The 23537-nt window shown below is 45.1% G+C and overlaps 1 protein-coding gene across 1 annotated transcript in view; it reads left to right on the top strand.

Moving 5' to 3' along the window:
* The window catches only part of THAP7 (THAP domain containing 7), a 210755-nt gene that overhangs the window by 87095 nt on the left and 100123 nt on the right, over positions 1–23537 (top strand). The window lies entirely within an intron of this gene.

Below are 23537 nucleotides of genomic sequence, written 5' to 3'. Positions count from 1 at the left end.
CTGGGACTACAGGCGCCTGCCACCTCGCCCGGCTAATTTTCTTGTATTTTTAGTAGAGACGGGGTTTCACCGTGTTAGCCAGGATGGTCTCGATCTTCTGACCTCGTGATCCGCCCGTCTCGGCCTCCCAAAGTGCTAGGATTACAGGCTTGAGCCACCGCGCCCGGCCATAATACCAGAATTAAACAAAGATCATTGAAATACTAACTTAGTGAACAGGATAAACGTGACATTAAAAAACCATTAAAGACAGAAAAAGAGAATACATTTGAAGACATTATCAAGAGATAGCAGAAACAGATGAAAATTTAAAAATATAAAAGGTTAAGAGGTATGTAGGATAGAATATAAAAGTCCAGCATATGTCAGTAGAAAGTACCAGAAGGAAAAACTGGAAAATGAACAAGAGGAAGCGTTTAAAGTGATACTGGCTGACTTTACTTTAGAAATAAAATAACTCATTTTCAGATTCAGAACACACAGTGATAGCGGAAAACATAAGAAATTCACATCTAGACAAAAAAGTGAAACTTTCAAACATTAAAGACAGAGCAGAATCAGTAAAAGGATAGTCAGATTATTTATAAAGAAATTAAACTAGAAGCAAACTTCATAAAACAAAAAAGACAAAAGTGAGTGGAATCATATCTTGTAAGTCTTGAGAGGAATTAACTGCCAATCTAGAATTTTATACCCAAATTATCATTCAAAAGTGGGTGCTCAGGAAAGACATGTTCATCATTGAAGATCAAGTGCTAAACAAAGACAGAATTTACTACTAATAAGCCCTCCTTAAAACAATAAAAGAGGCCGGACGCAGTGGCTCATGCCTGTAATCCCAGCATTTTGGGAGGCTGAGGCAGGCAGGTCACCTGAGGTCAGGAGTTCGAGACCAGCCTGACCAACATGGAGAAACCCTGTCTCTACTAAAAATTCAAAATTAGCTGGGCGTGGTGGCACATGCCTGTAATTCCAGCTACTCAGGAGGCTGAGGCAGGAGAATCACTTGAACCCAGGAGGCAGAGGTTGTGGTGAGCTGAGATCGCACCATTACACTCCAGCCTGGGCAATAAGAGCAAAACTCCATCTAAAAAAATAATAATAATAATAACCCACACAATAGAAGAAAGAGAAGAAATTTGATCCCAGGAAGAAGAAAATGCAAGAAGCAAGGCTAGAGAGCAAGGGATTCTGAGCTCACATTGGTAAGTAGAAAGCCCCACTCCAGAGTGTCAGCAAAACTTGTTGCGGGGTGCATGCACACTGCTGCCAATAGGACTAAGAAGACAAGAATGGGAGAACACAGGAACCAGAAAGAGAAGCCACTTTCCTCTGCAGTGAACCTGTTTCCCCTTCCTGACCTAGTATAACGTGGCATTGTATCAGCTGGTAAAGGAGAAATCCAAGTACACAGGATCCAGCTCCAGTATCAATACACAAGACAACCAAGCTGAGTTTGGGAGCTGAGAGGCAGTAAATTCATAACTGGCATAGCAGTGGTTAAAGAAACTGGTAAACACAGGTAAATCTGAATAAGCACCTTAGGAGTATAACCAACTTGGGCAATAGATAACCAACTTGGGCAATAGAAAAATTGAGGTGAAAATAAAATGCTGGACAATAGTAACAGGAAAGAGGAGGAGGTGATTAGTGGTAAATTACTCTTTCTGGCTGGGCATGGTGACTCACACCTGTAATCACAGTACTTGGGAAGGCTGAGGCAGGAGGACTGCTTGAGGCCAGGAGTTTGAGACCAGCCTGACCAACACGGAAAAACCCTGTCCCTACTAAAAATAAAAAAAAATAAAAAAGTAACCATGCATGGTGGCACATGCCTGTAATCCCAGCTTCTTGGGAGGCTGAGGCATGAGAATTGCTTGAACCTGGGAGGCAGAGGTTGCAGTGAGCCAAGATCACACTACTGCACTCCAGCTTGAGCCCCCGAGCAAAACTCTGTGTCAAAAAAAAAAAAAATACTTTGAAAATTTCTTACACTTTGCTATAAGTGAATCAGCTTCCAAGATGCCTCATCCCATGGCCGTTGGTGAGAAGACTCAGCTCGTTGTTGATTGGTTGTGGAAGACCTCACTCTCTTACTATGTGGACCTCTTTCCAATTATTTTTAAAAAGCCATAACAGGCTGGGCACGGTGGCTCATGCCTGTAATCCCAGCACTTTGGGAGGCCAAGGCGGGCGGATCACGAGGTCAGCAGATCGAGACCATCCTGGCTAACACGGTGAAACCCCATCTCTTCTAAAAATAGAAAAAATTAACCGGGCATGGTGGCACATGCCTGTAGTCCCAGCTACTCCGGAGGCTGAGGCAGGAGAATCACTTGAACCAGAGAGGCAGAGGTTGCAGTGAGCTGAGATCATGCCATTGCACTACAGGCTGGGCGAAAGAGCGAGACTTTGTCTCAAAATAAAGAAAATGAACCCTTCAGTCTTCCCAATGAGCCATGGAAGCTGACATGGAGCAGAGGCAAATTTGCCCCACCTAGCTCTACCCAGTCTTAGGACAAAAATTTTACTAAAATATGGGTAAATTTTCTAACAAGAGCCATGGACTTCAGACAATCTATGCAATAAAGTAAGGGTAGGTTCTTTTTTTGATGATAAACATTATCCGTGGATAAAATGAATGCCCTCTTTCAAAAATGCAGTACCAAAGATACAGTAATCAAGATATGCCCAAGTAATTAAATGTGAGAATCAGGCAAGTGCTTGGGCATGGGACCAGGATTTTCTTGGGAAAAATCTTGCATTTACCTTAACACATGAACAAATAATCAGTGTGTGGCTCAGGGCTTTATAAAGCATAATATTAACATATTGTCACTGGAAATCAAGTTTGGTTTGGGGCATGTAAAAGGGCTTCATAAACAAACTCTATACTAATGCAGAGTGATGTCATTGCCATTACTTTTAATATGATCATTATTCTCTTGGAGATTGGCTGGGGTTTACAAAATCATTTCACTTGTCCTGCTTCCTTGTACAAGTATTTTCAAATGAGGGGTTTATCATTATTAATAATAGTATGAAAATCAGGAGTAAAAATATTAAGAACTGCACTAGGAGTCTTCTTGAGATCTTCCCTTAATTATGGCCTGCCTTCTAATAGTTTTGCTTTAAGTAATTTGTAGAAATGACTAACACATGAACAATAATCATTTTATGTAGTATTCTTTTTTCCTATAGAATTCACTGTATTGAGAATTTCAATTCACTGTTTAGAAGTTAAAGTCTATTAAAAAGTTCATACGCTAAGAATAGGGAATAAATTCAAGTTAGAAAAGAGTATATACATTCATTTAAGCAAAAACATGTTTTCGTTTTTACAAAATGTACCTTTTTTTTTTTTTTTTGGAGACGGAGTCTCGCTCTGTCACCCAGGCTGGAGTGCAGTGGCGTGATCTCCACTCACTGCAAGCTCCGCCTCCCGGGTTTACGCCATTCTCCTGCCTCAGCCTCTCGAGTAGCTGGGACTATAGGCGCCTGCCACCTCGCCTGGCTAGTTTTTTGTATTTTTTAGTAGAGACAGGGTTTCACCGTGTTAGCCAGGGTGGTCTCAATCTCCTGACCTAGTGATCCGCCCGTCTCAGCCTCCCAAAGTGCTGGGATTACAGGCTTGAGCCACCGCACCCAGCCTTTGTTTTTTTGTTTTTTTGTTTTTAAAGACTGAGTCTGCTCTGTTGTCCAGGCTGGAGTGCAGTGGCACGATCTCGGCTAACTGCAACCTCTGCCTCCCAGGTTCAAGAGATTCTCCTACCTCAGCCTCCCAAGTAGCTAGGATTACAGGCACCTGCCACCAGGCCCAGCTAATTTTTGTACTTTTAGTAGAGACGGGGTTTCACCATGTTGGCCAGGCTGATCTTGAACTCCTGACCTTAGGTGATCTGCCCACCTGGGCCTCCCACAGTGCTGGGATTGCAGGTTTGAGCCACTGCACCTAGCCTGAGATGTACTAACTTTTTATGTTTAACTTGCCAGAGTAGAAACTCAGTTTCTGGGCCGGGCATAGTTGGCCATGCCTGTAATCCCAGCACTTTGGGAGGCTGAGGCGGGCGGATCACGAGGTCAGGAGTTCAAGACCAGCCTGGCCAACATAGCAAAACCCTGTCTCTGCTAAAAATACAAAAATTAGCCTGGCATGGTGGTGTGCACCTGTAGTCCCAGCTACTCGGGAGGCTGAGGCAGGACAATCACTTGAACCTGGGAGGTGGAGGTTGTGGTGAGCCGAGATCGTGCCACTGCACTCCAGTGGGACTCCGTCTCAAAAAAAAAAAAAAAGAAAAGAAAAGAAAAAAAAAACTCAGTTTCTGGTTACATCTGAGCTTCATTTTTTTATATATCACCTAAGCTATAAAGTTACATTCCTTCTTTGTGATCTTAAAAGAAGGACTCCAGGAAACTTGAAATATTCATATATCTAAACTGGGACATATGTTTATATTTTTAAAAGTAGCCTGAGGGCTTGGCAACTAAAGTTGTATGTTGAATGATAATTTCTCAGAGTTCCATTTTATGGTCTTTCTGTTGTTCTGTAAAATGAGGGCATGGATAGATATAAAGTGCCTGGTGTCCATGATTTTGTGAAATCCCTTCCTCTTCAATGTGAGTGGGACCTGTGACTTTCTTCTAACCCAGAGAATACAGCAAAAGTGATGTGATTCCTCTGATTCCATTGATTATATTGTCTAAGACTCCCTTGACCACATTATTTAGGACTGCATCGTAGGAGACTGGGGCACATATCCTCTTTGCTGGCTTGATGTAGTAAACTGCTAAGTTGAGGATGCCCACGTGGCAAGGAACTGTGGGCAGCTTTCAGCCAACAGGCAGCAAAAGCTGAGCTCCTTGGAACTACAGCCTCAAGGAAGTTACTTCTGCTAACAACCTGAAAAAGCCTGGAAGTGAGTTTCTCTCTAGTAGAATTTTCAGGGAAGAGCATGGCCCAGGCAAGATCTTTTTTTTTTTTTTTTTTGAGACGGAGTCTCGCTCTGCTGCCCAGGCTGGAGTGCAGTGGCCGGATCTCAGCTCACTGCAAGCTCCGCCTCCCGGGTTCACGCCATTCTCCTGCCTCAGCCTCCCGAGTAGTTGGGACTACAGGCGCCCGCCACCGCGCCCGGCTAGTTTTTTGTATTTTTTAGCAGAGACGGGGTTTCACCGTGTTAGCCAGGATGGTCTCGATCTCCTGATCTCGTGATCCGCCCGTCTCGGCCTCCCAAAGTGCTGGGATTACAGGCTTGAGCCACCGCGCCCGGCCCCAGGCAAGATCTTGACTGAGCCTTGCGAGACCCTGAGCATAGGACACACGAAACTGTGCCACACAGGAACTGAGAGATCATAAATACTTGTTGTTTAAGCCAGTACATTTGTGGTGGTTACACATCCACAGAAAACTAATACAGGGTACAGTCTCTCCTATGATTTCTGAGATAAATAATGTAAGTGGAAAAACCTGTCAACAATAAAGGTTTTAAAAGAAAAAAAACTTAAAATGTAGAAAGTAACTACCAGGACAAAAACAAAAAAGAATATAAGGCCTCAGGAAGGTAAAGATTGACATTTACTCCCAAACTATTCATATATGTCCACCCACCTTTCTTGTAGCAAAATCTTAACTTGATGTTTGTTTCAAATAGTTATTAAATTTAGTTATAATGTCCTGGCCCAAAATATAGTAGAGGTAAATGTCCAAGGTACTGGCTTGAGGCCACTTACCCTATATCTATAAAGGGGAGGGAGACCATCAGGGGAGGGAGGGTAAGAAAGGGAAGAAGAGGGGCAAACAAGCTATCAAAAAACAACAGTAGGCAGGGCACTATGGTTCATGCTTGTAATCCAGCACTTTTGGAAGCCAGTTGGGCAAATTGCTTGCACTCAGAGTTCAAGACCAGTCTGGACAACAAGGCAAAAACCTCCTCTCTACAAAAAATCAGCCAGACCTGGTGGTGTGTGCCTGTAATCCCAGCTACTTGGGAGGCTGAGGTAGGAGGATCACTTGAGCCTGGGAGGCAGAGATTGCAGTGAGCTGACATCATGCCACTGCACTTCAGCCTGAATGACAGAGTAAGACCCTTCTCAAAAACAAACACACCAGTTACTCATACGTCAGAGTAAGGACAAAACATTTTTAAGTAACTGGCAAAGGACATCACTATATTTCAGAGTAAAACAAATAGGAAGTGCTTAATCATTTGACGTGTTTTTAAACATTGTATCTGAAAAGTGAAAGAAATGAATGTGCTTATGATTAAATCGACTTTGTTACTTGGTAAACTTGTAGCTTTAGACCTATCTCTCAGCACCACCAAGCCTCAGTCTTTTCATCTATAAAATGGACGTGGTGATGCCGGCCTTGCTATGTTTATAGGTCACTTAGGAATGAGGTATGTATGGTATTGACCATGGTTTCTGGCAAGTGGCATATATTCATTATACCATAGCTCTTTTTAGAAAGCTAAGTCACCACGTATATGTTAATGCAACCTGCTGAAAATAGGCATGGAAAAACTAGACAAGAAAATCACTGAAGAAGATTTTCTTTAAAAAAATATGTACTTTCGGCCGGGCGCGGTGGCTCAAGCCTGTAATCCCAGCACTTTGGGAGGCCGAGACGGGCGGATCATGAGGTCAGGAGATCGAGACCATCCTGGCTAACACGGTGAAACCCCGTCTCTACTAAAAAAAAAATACAAAAAACTAGCCGGGCGAGGTGGCGGGCGCCTGTAGTCCCAGCTACTCGGGAGGCTGAGGCAGGAGAATGGCGCAAACCCGGGAGGCGGAGCTTGCAGTGAGCTGAGATCCGGCCACTGCACTCCAGCCTGGGCGACAGAGCGAGACTCCATCTCAAAAAAAAAAAAAAAAAATGTACTTTAGTGTTTTAGTCATGAAGTCCTTGCCCATGCCTATGTCCTGAATGGTATTGCCTAGGTTTTTGCTTCTAGGATTTTTATGGTTTTAGGTCTCACATTTAAGTCTTTAGTCCATCTTGAATTAATTTTTGTGTAAGGTGTGAGGAAGGGATCCAGTTTCAGCTTTCTACATATGGCTAGCCAGTCTAGTTCATGTCCTTTGTAGCAACATGGATGAAACTGGAAACCATCATTCTGAGCAAACTATCGCAAGGACAGAAAACCAGACACCGCATGTTCCCACTTATAGGTGGGAATTGAACAATGAGAACACTTGGACACAGGGCGGGGAACATCACACACTGGGGCCTGTTGTGGGGTGGAGGGATGGGGGAGGGATAGCATTAGAATAAATACTTAATGTAAATGAAGAGTTAATGGGTGCAGCAAACCAACACAGCACATGTATACACATGTAACAAATTTGCACGTTGTGCACATGTACCCTAGAACTTATAGTTTAAAAAATAAATATATATATATATACACACACACACACATTTTATCCATGCATCTGTTGATAGATACTTAGGTTGTTCCCTATCTTGGCTGTTGTGAATAATGCTGCAGTAAATATGGGGGTGTAGGTATCTCTTTGGACATACTGATTTCAGTTTCCTTAGATATATAGCCAGAAGTAGGATTGCTGGGTCATGTGGTAATTTTTTTTTTTCCCGAGAGAAAGTATTGCTCTGTTGCCCAGGCTGGAATGCAGTGGCATGATCTCGGCTCACTGCAGCCTCCACCTCATGGGCTCAAGCAGTCCTCCAAACTCAGCCTCCCGAAGTGCTGGGAGTAAAGGTGTGAGCCACTGCACCTGACCTCATGTGGTAATTCTATTTTTAGTTTTTTGATTAATTTTCATGCCGTTTTTCATAATGCCTGTACTAATTTACATTCACTCCAACAGTGTACTAGGGTTCCATTTTCTCCACATCCTCCTCAACACTTGTTACCTTTCATTTTTTTAATATTAGTCATTCTAACAGATGTAAAGTGATACTGTTGTGGTTTTAATTTGCATTTCCCTAATGATTAGTGCTGCTGGGCATTTTTTTAAAAGAAGGAAATTGTGTCATTTGCAACCACATGAATAAACCTGGAGAACATTACCCTAAGTGAAATAAGCCAGACAGGAAAGATAAGTACCACATGATCTCATGTATATGTGGAATCTAAAAAAGCCAAATTTATAGAAATAATGGGTAGAAAAGAGGTTATGAGAGGCTGTGGTGTGTTGGGGGGTAAAGCAGACAGGGAGATGCCGTTCAAAGGGTACAAAGTTTTCGTTAGGAGGAATAAATTCATGACGTCATGTCATTTGCAAAAACACAGACAAACCTGGAAGACATTACATTAAATGAAATCGACTAGGCAGAGAAAGACAAACACTACATGGGCGCACTTACATGGAATCCAAAAAACTTTACCTTCAAGCAGAAGGTACAGCAGTGGTTTCCTGAGGAGAGGGGAAGGAGGGGAATAGGAGGGATTGGTTATGGAAACAAAGTTACAGTGCGTTTGGAGAAACACATTCTGGTTTTCTATACCACAGCTTGGTAACTCTGGTTAACAAAATACTGTATTTTTCAAAGAACTAGAAGGGAGCAATTTGAATGTACTCACAACAAAGAAATAGTACCTCAATGAGGGAACAGTCATGCTAAGTACCCTGATTTGATCATTACTCAAAATATACATGTATCAAAATGTCCCCAAAGATAAAAACATGTCCCAGCATAACCTCTAATTGTGTACTTTATTATACACCAAAATTTTAAGAAATATTATATAAAATGCTAATATTCACCTGGAACCACTAATGACCCTGAACATCTAAGGGATCCTGAAAAATACAAAGTTGGGGAACTCACAATCCCTGATAGCAAATTACATTGCAAAGCTGTAGGTAACCAATATACATGTCCCTGTGATGTGCCACTGCGTGCCAGCCTGGGTGAGAGAATGAGACACTGTCTCAAAAAAAAAAAAAAAAAAAAAGGAAAAAAAGAAAATCTGAGGGAATCGTGTAAATGATAACTGGTTGTTATCAAACATGTACACAGAAAAAAACAACGCAAGGTAGCATAAAAATACATAACCAAACCAAAACAAAGAACCTGAGTAGACATCTCTGCAAAGATGACACAAAATTGACCAACACGTAAGAAAAAGTCCTCGGCCGGGCACAGTGGCTCACGCCTGTAATCCTAGAACTTTGGGAGGCTGAGGCGGGCAGATCACGAGGTCAGGAGATCGAGACCATCCTGGCTAACACGGTGAAACCCCGTCTGTACTTTAAAATACAAAAAAATTAGCCAGGCGTGGTGGCGGGCGCCTGTAGTCACAGCTGCTTGGGAGGCTGAGGCAGGAGAATGGCGTGAACCCAGGAGGTGGAGCTTGCAGTGAGCTGAGATCATGCCACCGTACTCCAGCCTGGGCGACAGAGCGAGACTCCGTCTCAAAAAAACAAAAAAAATGTACCTCAAAACCACATTCAGATACCATTTTACTCTTACTGAAATAAATGTTACTAAAAAGATCTTTTTTTAATTTTTTGAGACAGGGACTCACTGTGTCACCCAAGCTGAAGTGCAGTGTCGTGATCCCAGCTCACTGTAGCTTTGACCTCCCTAGCTCAAGTGATCATCCCACTTCAGCCTCCCGAGTATATGGGACTACAGGCGCGCACCACCTTGCCTCATCCTCCCAAAGCGCTGGGACTATAGGGGCACACCACCTCGCCTCATCCTCCCAAAGCGCTGGGACTCCAGGCGCGCACCACCTCGCCTCATCCTCCCAAAGTGCTGGGAATACAGACGCGCACCACCTCCCCTCATCCTCCCAAAGTGCTGGGACTACAGGCGCGCACCACCTCCCCTCATCCTCCCAAAGTGCTGGGACTACAGGCGCCTGCCACCACGCTTCATCCTCCCAAAGTGCTGGGACTACAGGCGCGCACCACTTCCCCTCATCCTCCCAAAGTGCTGGGACTACAGGCGCCTGCCACCACGCTTCATCCTCCCAAAGTGCTGGGACTACAGGCGCGCACCACTTCCCCTCATCCTCCCAAAGTGCTGGGACTACAGGCGCACACCACCTCGCCCATCCTCCCAAAGTGCTGGGACTACAGGCGCGCACCACCTCGCCTTATCCTCCCAAAGCGCTGGGACTATAGGCATGAACCACTGTTCCTGGCCATAAAATTTTAAAAAGAATGCTGGTATGGAATTGGAGAAAAGGGAACTCTTATACCCTGTTGATGGGAAGATAAATTAGTACATATTGTATGGTGAAGAGTTGGAAGTTACTATTTTCAAAAAACTGAAAATACAGCTACCAGGAGGTCAGTGTGGGCAGATTGCTTGAGCTCAGGAGTTTGAGGCCAGCCTGGGCAACATGGCAAAACCATGTCTCTACAAAGAAATAAAAAACTTAGCCAGGCATGGTGGTGTGTGCCTGTGATCTCAGCTACTGGAGGCTGAGGTGGGAGGGCTGATTGGGCTTTGGAGGTAGAGGCCACAGTGAGCCGTGATTGCACCACTGCACTGCAGCCTGGGTGACAGAAGAAACCCTGTCTCAAAGAAAATGACAGAAAATACAACTACGGTAAGAGCTAGCAATCCCACTACTGGGTATACCTCCTGAGCAAAAGAAATCAGCACCAGACATCAGAAAGACACAAGGGGCACAGGAGAGTTTCTTCATGAAATGATTTTGAGGAAACTGATATCCATATGCAAAAAAAAAAAAAAAAGAAATAGAACCCTTCTGTTACACAATACACAAAAAATCTTTTTTTTTTTTTTTTTTTTTTTTTTTGAGACGGAGTCTCGCTCTGCCGCCCAGGCTGGAGTGCAGTGGCGTGATCTCGGCTCACTGCAAGCTCCACCTCCCGGGCTCATGCCATTCTCCTGCCTCAGCCTCCGGAGCAGCTGGGACTACAGGCGCCTGCCACCGCGCCCGGCTAATTTTTTTTTTTTTTGTATTTTTAGTAGAGACGGGGTTTCACCGTGGTCTCGATCTCCTGACCTTGTGATCCGCCCGCCTCGGCCTCCCAAAGTGCTGGGATTACAGGCGTGAGCCAACAAAAAATCAACTCAAAATGGATTAAAGACCTGAACACAAAACCTGAAACCACAAAAAATTATAAAATTCCTGTAAGAAAAGACAGGGGGAGCTTACTTTCAGGACAACTTGAATCCATGCTTATCGGTTGGAAAGAGTTTAAAAAAGAAAAAGAGGAATACACAAGGGGTAAAAACCTCATGGAGGATGGAATGGTCTGTGAATGATTTTTCTTTAATTGGGCACCAAAGTCACATGCAAGGAAAGCAAGAACAACCATGTGGGCTACAGCAAACTGAAAACTGCTGCACCACAAAGGAAAAAATGAGCCCAAAGTTTGGACGACAGTTTTGGGGAATCATGTATCTGGTAAGGGGTTCTTACCGAAAATATACAACACATTAACAGTACTACATAGCAATTTAAAACAACAAATCATGCACCCCAAACTGGGCAGAGGCCCCAAATTAGACATTTCTGCAAAGAGGACAGAAAACCCACACCGAGGAGTCCCTCGCCTCTGGTGAGGCGGCCACAATGGGAGGGACACAAGAGGACACGCGCTGCCCAAAAGTGAAGAAAAGTGACCCCTGTGTCCTGATGGCAGGAACTCAGATTTTAAAATTCAGCAAAGCCCAACACAGATCCTCCCTCTGAGGCTTGGACACGAGGCAGCCAGCCAGATCTGGGCCTGGCCCTGACCCTGACTCCAACCTGAGCGGGGCGTCCCTCTCTCTCCCTCTACACGGGGGAGGTTCCCTCAGAAAAAGTCTTAAACTCCTAAAAATACCACAGCCTGCTACACGTGATGCCCTCAAAAGCCTTCAGAGACTGAATACCACTGTAAAATAAATACTAAAATACTACAAGAGAAAGAGGAAAACTAGGGAGAACAGGAAAGGAATGAACAGAACATGCCAGAAAACTAAAGCTTCTGTACTCAGCATGTAGGAAAAATGCCAGGGAAAAGTGCATGGCAGCTCCCTCCTCAGCAGTCAGGGCCCAGACAGGAGCGGTTTTCTCCCCAAGACATGACTCCAAGTCGTCCAGAAGCGTCCGTGGTGCCCCCTCCAGAACTACAAAGATATGATGCCCTCCCAAGATGCACTGTCCCCTTAAAATCTTATGCATCCTTCAAAACCCACCTCAAAAGGATGCTGTCTTTCCCCAGCCGAGCAGACCTCTCCTATATGCCCACAAGTGGGCACCATTCGTTCCTCTCTCAAAGTTCCTGTCCCCGAACACTGCACAAAAACCTGTGTACAGGTCTGTTTCTTCTACCAGACTGTGGGTATCATGAAGACATAAGACTGGTGTATCATTCAGCTCTGAACACAGTGCACAGCTTACTTAAGACATGCAGTAAAAGTCTGATGAATGAATATGTTGGTCAGTATATATGGGTGGTTGGGGGTGGAGAGGGTAGAAATCAAATTTGGAATTAAATTAGAATTCTAGCTTTGCCACTCATAGGCTGTGACTCTGGATTATTTACTTAACCTCTCTACGCATTTATAAAATAGGAATATTAAGTATTTCTCTCACTGGGTTGTTAGGTTAGCAGAGTGCCTGCCACACAGTAGGCACTCAGGAAATGGAAGGATGGATGGATGGATGGATGCATAGATGGTATAATTTGACTTTAAACAGACTGGAATTTGAATCTGAGGTCAATCATTACAAGATGTGTGACTCTAAGAAGTACTTGTGCCAAATATCATCTCCTTACCTCTCCCGATCCACACTCCATACTCCCCCAACCTGTTATCTCCCTGAGAAGTTGGCCTCTACTGACTGTATCAGTAAGCTGGCTCGCTTACTCAGCTTCGTGTTAAGATCAGCCAAAAGACAACAACAACAGAAGATGAAAGTGAGAAAGTGGCCGGGCGCGGTGGCTCATGCCTGTAATCTTTGGGATCTTTGCCATCAATTTGGGAGGCCGAGGCATGCAGATCACGAGGTCAGGAGTTTGAGAGCAGCCTGGTCAACATAGTGAAACCCCGTCGCTACTAAAACTACAAAAATTAGCTGGGTGTGGTGGCATGCACCTGTAATCCCAGCTACTCAGGAGGCTGATGCAGGAGAATTGCTTGAACCTGGGAGGTGGAGATTATAGTGAGCCAAGACCTCGCCATTGCACTCAAGCCTGGGTGACAGAGCAAAACTCCATCTCAAAAAAGAAAGGAGAAGGCCGGGTGTGGTGGCTCATGCCTGTAATCCCAGCACTTTGGGAGGCTGAGGCAGGTGGATTACCTGAGGTCAGGAGTTCGAGACAAGCTTGGCCAACATGACGAAACCCTGTCTCTACCAAAAATACAAAAAATTAGCCAGGCGTGGTGGTGGGCACCTGTAATCCCAGTAACTTGGGAGGCTGAGGCAGGAGAATCCCTTGAACCAGGAGGTGGAGGTCGCAGTGAGCAAAGATCACACCATTGCACTCCAGCCTGGGCAACAAGAGCAAAACTCTGTTACAAAAAAAAAAAAAAAAAAGGAAACTGATGTCAGGCTATTTATTTTTCTAGCTCCCTCTTTGCCAAGTAACTGTGGACTAGCTGTATCCTTCAACCAAAGGACGCAGCATCTTCCTGGAGACCCTCTCCCCACAGCCTTCTGTGTCTCTCAGCTCCTCATCTATTCTCGACTAGGGCTTGTAATCAAGTCCTGCCACTGCTATTCCCAGGGAGCTGCAGTATTCCTGGTGGTTTCCTGCTTCCTGTCTCTGTGTTGCAGAATACTAAACTGGCCGCCAAGATTCTTGCTCCCCTGGTGAACACACCCTGCATAATGCCCTCCCCTTGAGTGTGGGCTGGACTTGTAAATATGATAGCATTTCACACTCTCATTAGGTTGATTTGAGTTCATCAAGAGGAAGATTATCCTGGGTGGGCCTGGCCTAATCAGGTGACCCTTAGAAGTCAAAGAGAGTTGAAGAGTGAGAGACAGCCACCTGCTGGCCTTGAAGGAGAAAACATCCATGCTGTGAATTGCCCATGGACTTTGAGTGTGGTCTCTAAAAGATAAAAGCAGCTCCTGGACAACAACCAGCAAGGAAGCCGGGGCTTCAGTCCTACAACCGCAACGAACTGAATTCTGCCAACAACTGGAAAAAGTTTGAAAGAGAACTCTGAACCTCAGATGAGATCACAGCTTCAGCAACACCTTAACTTTAAACTTGTGACACATTGAGAAGAAAATCAGGCCATTCCTGGCCTGTTAACTTACAGAACTATGACCTAATGGAGGGGTGTTGTTTAAAGCCACTAAGTTTGTGGTTATTTGTTATGGAGCAATAGAAAACCAATATACTGCCGGGCACAGTGGCTCATGCCTATAATCCCAGCACTTTGGGAGGCCAAGGCGGGCGGATCACCTGAGGCCAGGAGTTCAAGACCAGCCTGGCCAACAAGGTGAAATCCCATCCTTACTAAATCAGCCAGGTGTGGTGGCAGGTGCCTGTAATCCCAGCTACTCAGGAGGCTGAGGCAGGGGGATCACTTGAACCTGGAAGCTGGAGGTTGTAGTGAGCCGAAATTGAGCCATAGCACTCCAGACTGGGCGACAGAGTAAGACTCCATCTCAACAACAACAACAAAAATACACTGTCAGCATCTCTGTAAATGGTACCTTTATTAAACTCTTCATAAGGCCGGGCGCAGTGGCTCATGCCTGTAATCCCAGCACTTTGGGAGGCCGAGGCGGGCGGATCACGAGGTCAGGAGATCGAGACTATCCTGGCTAACACCGTGAAACCCCGTCTCTACTAAAAATACAAAAAATTAGCCGGGCGAGGTGGCGGGCGCCTGTAGTCCCAGCTACTCAGGAGACTGAGGCAGGAGAATGGCGTGAACCTGGGAGGTGGAGCTTGCAGTGAGCCCGTGCCACTGCACTCCAGCCTGGGCGACTGAGCGAGACTCCGTCTCAAAAAAAAAAAAAAATTAAACTCTTCTTAAACCAGACTAATATAACTGTGCCATCTATCTGCTTGGCTCTGATAGGTGCATCATTTAACCTCTGCATACCTCAATTTCCTCAATTGTAACAGGAGATAATGGTCGCAAAACTCTTGTGAGGATGCCTTGTGGCCAGGCACGGTGGCTCATGCCTGTAATCCCAACATTTTGGGAAGCCGAGGAGGTCAGATCACCTGAGGTCAGTTCAAGACCAGCCTGGCCAACATGGTGAAACCCCGTCTCTACTAAAAACACAAAATTAGCCAGGCATGGTGGCGAATGCCTGTAATCCCAGCTGCTGAGGAGACTGAGGCAGGAGAATCGCTTGAACCAGGGAGGCAGTGAACTGAGATCATACCATTGCACTCCAGCCTGGACAACAAGAGCAAAATTCTGCCTCAAAAAAAAAAGAAAAGAAAAGAAAAAACAAAACAAAAAAAAAACCCTTGCATTTTTATTTATTTATTTAGAGACTGAGTCTCAGACGAGTGCAGTGGCACGATCTCGGCTCGTTGGAATCTCTGCCTGCTGGGTTTATGCCATTCTTCTGCCTCAGCCTCCTGAGTAGCTGGGATTACAGGCATGCGCCACCATACCCGACTAATTTTTGTGTTTTTAGTAGAGACAGGGTTTCACCATGTTGGCCAGGATGGTCTCGATCTCCTGATCTCATGAGCTGCCTGCCTCAGCCTCCCGCCTTGCACTTTTTACGGGTCCACAACATAAAGAATGAGAAGGATGGAGTCCTCCCTGAGGTCTTGTGGTCTTGTCATTGTGGCTGGAAAGTCAAAGCCCTGAATGTGGGTAGTCCCACCCCTCCCTAATTTTCAGATGCCCAGTGCCTTTGGGATGAATACACCACCTTCATGCTCTGTTTTGACTGAAGATTAGGGGGATCTTAGTGCTCCTGGGGTGTAAAGAGCCATTGTGAATGGTTTGTGCATAACCCAGTTTCCAACAGAAGGGCTCATTCTATGGAGAAGCCCATTTAAACGACCTCAGCACTGCTCCCTTCAATGTCTGGTGGCTGAAAGGAGAAGGGGAGAAATGGGAAGCTCCTCTCCTTAACCAAATGTCTCAGGAGGGCTTGTACCAGGGGACCAAGTTTGTTAAGAGGCTGATCTCAGAGCAGTGGAGAAACAGCTCAGAGCAGAAGGAGCTGGACTGCTGGCACTCATCATCCACGATTGTCAACCAGAAGTGGCTCTGCAGGCTTTCTTACTATGACATGCTGCTTTAAATCTCTCTTCCACCCTGGTATCAGTGTACCTCATTGAACCAGGGAGGCAGAGGGCCACATACCCTGTTCAGAGATGATCTTAAAAGACTCACTTATTTACTCAGGCTCTGCATGAGGGATATTGCAAATAAAACAGACACTATTCCTGCCTTCAGGGAGAGAACAGCCAGTGGATGCTACAAAATGGTAGGAGAGGCATAAAAAAAACACTGGATGTATAATATTAGTATAGAAATATTAAGAGGAAATGTTGGCAAGCTCCCTGAGCGGTAAACCTTGTAAAAACAGGTGTACAAAATATATAGAGGGAGGAATCTGTGTTCAAGTAACTTTGATAAACTGGTTCGGTGAAATGATGTGGGTGTCATTATTACAGGACTTTCCAGTGCCTTTAATGTGATGATGTGCCTTGTGAATCTCTTAAGTTTGACCAGTTGTCAGAATCCTCCTAGAAGCTTCTCAGAAGGACAAATACACCACAGGCGTATGGAATCAGAATTCTCGGAAGTCAGGCTTGTGGGAAACTGCAGTGTTAAAAGACCTGCTAGGATGATTTCTGATGGTCAACTAACTTAACCTGGAGATTACAATTTATGATTATGGGAATTTCTCAAGCTTCTCTGACTCCTGAATATGTCTGTTGGTACCTGCTGAAACTCTTCAGCATGCGTCAGTCTGGATACTGAACAGTAGTTCCTAATTATATTTATTTATCTATCTGTTGTCCTCCACTCCCCATTAGGAAATCTGCTGTGGGAATATCAATTCAATCCAGATGTGTACATTAAAAGGAGCCTGGTGCACCCTTCACCACAACCAGCCCAGTGTGAGGAGACAAGTATCCCTGAGTGCTCCAAAGAAGATCATGCACCTCCGTCCACTGGGATTTCTCCATTGCAGAGCCTCTGTTGGAAGATCTGGTTTTGTTCTGGGTTTTCCCAAGGATGGAAGGCCATGCAGAGGACCCACTAAGGAGATGTTTCCAGTGGCTGGAGCAGGGGCTATCTAGGTGGGTCCTGGGAGTCCTGAAGCAATCAGAAAGCAGTGTGTGAGTTCTAGAAAGAGATGGTCTTAAAAGGTGGGGGAGACATGGCTATGTCTCAACTCTTGGTTCTGTCTGTACTCTACAAGATTTCAAGAGGCTGACTGCCAACGTGCTAGTCGCCTTTCTCTTAGGGTCCCCACTGGCTACCTCATTATGTTTCAACAGGCTCATGCTGATATCTACAACAAAGTAGCACACATTTTAAGAGGCAATATGGGGCCGGGTGTGGTGGCTCACACCTGTAATCCCAGCACTTTGGGAGGCCAAGGCGGGTGGATCACCTGAGGTCAGGAGTTCGAGACCAGCCTGACCAACATGGTGAAACCCCATCTCTACTAAAAATACAAAATTAGCTGAGTGTGGTGGCGCACACCTGTAATCCCAGCTACTCAGGAGGCTGAGTCAGGAGACTCGCTTGAACCTGGGTTGCAGTGAGCCAAGATCATGCCACTGCACTCCAGCCCAGGCAACAGTGCGAGACTCTGCCTCAAAAAAAGAAAAAAAGGGCAACATGAGGTACCTGACAATCATGAAATTTGTTAAAATAATTAAATACAATCCCCATTCTTCTCTAGACAAGTTATTCAATGTATCTGAGCCTCAGTTTCCTTATCTGTAAACTAATAGAATAAAATCTACCTTCTGGCATGGTAAACATTAAATAAATGACATCCCAAAGTACTAGCTCATAGTAGGTCTTCAACAGATATGAGTGATTTTTTCTTCCTTGTTTCTTTCTTGCCCCAAAGAACTTTACATTTGAGAGTCAGCAGAAAGAGGATGGTTCCTCATTGGCCTGCAGTGTGACATTGGACATCTCTCAGGCTTTAAATTCCTTGGGATACTTTTGGCTGAAAGTAACAGACTCACTCAGATTAACTCAAGCGGTGAAGGGGTGAGGGGAGATCCGATGCAGCCAGGTTTTGGGAGGGGCCTGTGAAGAGGACCAGCCCCTCCACACCTGTGGGTATTTCTCATCAGGTGGGACGAGAGACTGAGAAAAGAAATAAGACTCAGAGACAAAGTACAGAGAAAGAACAGTGGGCCCAGGAGACCGGCACTCAGCATACGGAGGACCCGCACCGGCTCCAGTCTCTGGGTTCCCTCAGTATTTATTGATTACTATTTTCACTATCTCGGCAAGGGGAATGCGGCAGGAGAACAGGGTGATAGTGGGGGGGAGGTCAGCAGGAAAACATGTGAGCAAAGGAATCTGTGTCACAAGTTCAAGGGAAGGTACTGTGCCCGGATGTGCACGTAGGCCAGATTTACGCTTCCTTCCACCCAAACATCTCAGTGTAGCAAAGAGTAACAGAGCAGCATTGCCGCCAGCGTATCTCGCCTCCAGCCACAGGGTTGTTTTCTCCTATCTCAGAGTAAAACAATGTACCATCGGGTTTTACACCGAGACATTCTGTTCCCAGGGATATGCAAGAGACAGCCTTCCTCTTATCTCAACTGCAAGAGGCCTTCCTCTTTCACTAATCGTCCTCAGCACACACCCTTTACGGCTAGGGGGCGGTCAGGTCTTTCCCTTCCCATGAGGTCAAATCTCAGGCTGTCTCGGGGTGGGGGGGGGGAACCTTGGACCATACCCAGCTTTCTTGGGCAGTGGTCCCTGCGGCTTCCACAGTGCATTGTGCCCCTGGTTAATCAAAAATGGAGAATGGTGATGACTTTTACCCAGCATACTACCTGTAAACGTATTGTTAGCAGGGCACATCGTGCACAGCCCTAGATCCCTTAAACCTTGATTTCATACAGCATATGTTTGTGTGAGCACAGTGTTGGGGCTAAAGTTACAGATTAACAGCATCTCAAGGCAAAACAATTTTTCTTAGTACAAATCAAAATGGAGTTTCTTATGTCTTCCTTTTTGTCAGCAACTCCTCTAAATACTCAAGCTGGGTCAGTAGGATTCCTTCTCTTAAACTTAATTCCAAAATCTTGAGGAAGAGCTCCACTGGTCCAGCTTGGGTTGGACCCTACCCACAGTCCAATCAACAATATCCATGAGTGGGGCCGTGAGGCTTTCAGTGGCTTAGCTTAAGATGGGCTCTGCCTCTAGTCCAGTCAACAGCAGCCATTGGTAGGGCCATGTTGCACAAATATGGTGGCTCCTACTATAGCTATGTGGATGGAGAAAGTAAAGGACAGTCTCCAGAGAAGGAGAGTTGGGTATGCCAAGCAACAGGTGACTTGCTAAGAGCAATGAGAAATAATACCTGCCCTCAAGGAGCTTATAGTTTCATGAGGGATTCAGACCCAGAGACACACAAACACCATTCCTACTCAGAAGATACTATGACATTGACATGACTCAGAGACGTCCACATAACCAGAGTTTGATGACAGAAGTTACCAGAAGTTGCACCAACTGCTGCCCCAAAGCCATCCTGGGAATCTGATCAGCTAATTAGTCACAATTATTATTGATGGCAGCGCCAATCCACCTGTTCGTGTTACAAGACAGTTATTGCTGGGTGAGGTGGCTCACACCTGTAATCCCAGCATTTTGGAAGGCCAAGGTGGGAGGACCACTTGAGCCCAGGAGTTCAAGACCAGCCTGGGCAACATAATGAGAGCCCATCTCTACTAAAAATAAAAACTAAAAAATTAGCCAGGCATGACTGTAGTGTGCCTGTGGTCCCAGCCCAGGAGGTCGAGCCTGCAGTGAGCCATGTTCACGCCACTGCACTCCAGCCTGGGTGACAGAGCAAGACCCTGTCTCAAAAAAAAAAAAAAAGTATGCTCAAAACTAATAAATTCAAACATTACAGGAGGGTATGCCATGAAAAGTGAAAGCCGCCTTCCTCCTAATTATTATGAATGTTTTACTTGTTTTTTATTTTAAGGTATATTCTAGAGTTTTTCCATTAACATTGAATGTTGATTTGAAAGATTCTTTTTTTCTTTTTTTTTAGACAGAGTTTCACTCTTGTCGCCCAGTCTGGAGTGCAATGTGCAATGGCGTGATCTCGGCTCACCACAACCCACACCTCCCGGGTTCAAGCAATTCTCCTGCCTCAGCCTCCCGAGTAGCTGGGATTACAGGCATGCGCCACCACACCCAGCTAATGTTTGTATTTTTAGTAGAGGTGGGGTTTCTCCATGCTGGTGAAGCTGGTCTTGAACTCCTGACCTCACGTGATCCACCCACCTTGGCCTCCCAAAGTGCTGGGATTACAGGCGTGAGCCACCACGCCCAGCCAGATTTTTTTAAACATTAAAAAAACTCTATTAATCTAAAGTCTAAGACTTTTAATGAGAAATCAATATTGAAATACGGCTATTGAAGAGCATCGTGATTTTCGTCTTCGACTATTTCTATTGTTTAGATTAATATACCTAATATTATCGAATCATTCAAGCATTCCCAGAATAAAACACTTAGCCATGGCATTTTATTCTCTGCCTGCAAAGTGGAACCTTTTGTATTCATGTTTTATTAATTTTTTAACCTATATTCTCAAATGAGGAGTAGTCTATAGTTAGTCTGTGGTCTTAACTTTTGTATATTATTCTTGGAATATTGTAGTATTAGAGTTATGATCAAGTTTTAGGAAAAAATATAAACCCTCCTATCTTGTGTTCAAGAACGTGTTAGAGGGCCAGGCACAGTGGCTCACACCTGTAATCCCAGCATTTTGGGAGGCCAAGGCGGGCGGATCACTAGGTCAGGAGATCGAGACCATCCTGGCTAACACGGTGAAACCCCGTCTCTACTGAAAATACAAAAAAATTAGCCAGGTGTGGCCGTGGGCACCTGTAGTCCCAGCCACTTGGGAGGCTGAGGCAGGAGAATAGCATGAACATGGGAGGCAGAGCTTGCAGTGAGCCGAGATCACGCCACTGCACTCCAGCCTGGACAACACAGCAAGACTCTGTTTCAAAAAAAATTCTACCCCAGTATTCCATGTCACACCCTCAACTGTCCTCCATTTAGATATTTAAATAGTAGACAAAATCATGTATGAAAATGTCATTGTTCCCTTTTGGGGGTGTCTTGAATTTTTCATTTGTTGAAACTTTTATTTGTGTAGTCAGTATTAATAAAAGTGATAGTAATTAGTAATAAAGTTTCAAATACATTAAAAAGTAGAGTCTAGAAAAATGAACCCCAAGTTCCAACAATTACCAACTCATAATCACCAACTCATAATCAGTCATATTTCACTCTTACCCCTTTTCCAAAAAAGGATTATTTTGGAAACACCAGACATTTGTCATCTCATTTTTAAATATTTCAGTATACCTCAAGAAGATAAGGGCTTTCTTTAAAAACATAGCCATAATAATATGACTTTGAAAAAAACAGTAATTTTTCAAAATCATCAAATGTTCAGTGTTTGTTTAAATTTCTTCATTTAAAAAGTTGACTTGTTTTGGGCGGGCACAGTGGCTCATGCCTATAGTCCCAGCACTTCGGGAGGCTGAGGCGGGCAGATCACAAGGTCAGGAGTTCGAGACCAGCCTAGCCAACATGATGAAACCCCATCTCTACTAAAAACACAAAAATTAGCCAGGAGTGGTGGCCGGTGCCTTTAATTCCAGGTGCTGAGGGAAGAGAATCACTTGAGCCCGGGAGGCAGAGGTTGCAGTGAGCCGAGGTCACACTATTGCACTCCAGCCTAGGCAACAGAGCAAGACTCAATTGACTTGTTTTATAGGAGCCAAAACAGAGTCTGCACATGGCATTTGGATAGCACACTTCCTAAATCTTTTAATCTATAGGCTCTTTCTCCCTCCTTTTTTCCTGTTTGCAACTTGTTTGTGGAAGAAACAGAGCATTTGTCCTGTCTTGCTCAAACGTTTTAACTGGTTTCTAGTGTTCTTCTAGCTGGACAAAGAGGTCGGGAGTCGGGGAGTTTAAGACCAGACTGACCAACATGAAGAAACCCCATCTCTACTAAAAATACAAAATTAGCCGGGTGTGGTGGCACATGCCTGTAATCCCAGCTACTCGGGAGGCTGAGGCAGGAGAATTGCTTGAACCGGGAAGGCAGAGGTGGTGGTGAGTCAAGATCTCGCCATTGCACTCCAGCCTGGCAAACAAGCGCGAAACTGTCCCCCCCCCCCAAAAAAAAAGAGTAAAGCCATTGTTACCCAAAATCCAAAATATTTCTGCTTCTCAAACTTTCTAGGTTTTTTTGTTTTGTTTTTTTTGTTTGGTTTTTTTTTAAGACAGTGTTTCGCTCTTGGTGCCCAGGCTGGAGTGCAATGGCACAATGTCAGCTCACTGCACCCTCCACCTCCCAGGTTCAAGGGATTCTCCTGCCTCAGCCTCCTGAGTAGCTGGGATTACAGGTGCCCGCCACTATGCCCAGCTAATTTTTGGTATTTTTAGTAGAGACAGGGTTTCACCATATTGGCCAGGCTGGTCTAAAACTCCTGACCTCAGGTGATCTGCCTGCCTCAGCCTCCCAAAGTGCTGGGATTATAGGCATGAGCCACCATGCCCGGCCTCTTGCATCTTTTTTATAAGAACTAGATTCTTCCATACATTCAGAAGTGTTTTAAACCGGTATCGTTTCTACCTTAGGCTCAATGGCCGTGAGAAGGCTTTGAAACCATGCCAGGCACGCCATTCAGAGATGAGTGACCAGTGGTCACTCCTGTCAGGCAAGGCGAGGCAGGGTGGCCACTCCACACTTCTACTTCCAGGAAGGAATGTGAGTGCCTCACTCTGGGGGAAGCTTGCTTGGTAGTTCTTCCTTCGGTTCAGGAGCCACCTTGAAAGTCAGTTAAATACTGGAATTCCTGGATGGTTTGCTATTGCTATTTTGAATATCGTTGTCTTTTTTTTTGAGACAGGGTCTTACTCTGTTGCCCAGGCTGGAGTACAGTGATTTCCTCACAGTTCACTGCAGCCTCAGCCTCCTGAGCTCAAGTGATCCTCCCACCTCAGCCTCCTGACTAGCTGGGACTAAAGCACCTGCCACCACGCCCAGCTAATTTTTGTATATTTGGCAGAGACTGAGTTTCACCTTGTTGGCCAGGCTGGTCTCAAACTCCTGGACTCAAGTGATCCACCCACCTCGGTCTCAAAAAATGCGTGTGGCTCATGCCTGTAATCCCAGCACTTTGGGAGTCTGAGGCGGGTGGATCACCTGAGGTCAGGAGTTCAAGACCAGCCTGGCCAACATGGTGAAACCCCATCTCTACTAAAAATACAAAAAAAAAAAAAACCAGAAAACAACAAAAAAAGGCATGGTGGTGTGTGCCTGTAGTCCCAACTGCTTGGGAGGCAGAGGTTGCAGTGAACCACGATGGTGCCCTGCACTCCAGTCTGGGTGAAAGTGAGGCTCCGTCTT

Source organism: Macaca thibetana, chromosome 10, assembly GCF_024542745.1.
Source record: "Macaca thibetana thibetana isolate TM-01 chromosome 10, ASM2454274v1, whole genome shotgun sequence".
NCBI lineage: Eukaryota > Metazoa > Chordata > Mammalia > Primates > Cercopithecidae > Macaca > Macaca thibetana.
Note: the sequence above shows the minus strand (reverse complement) of the source record. Positions and strands in the feature narration are given on the sequence as shown.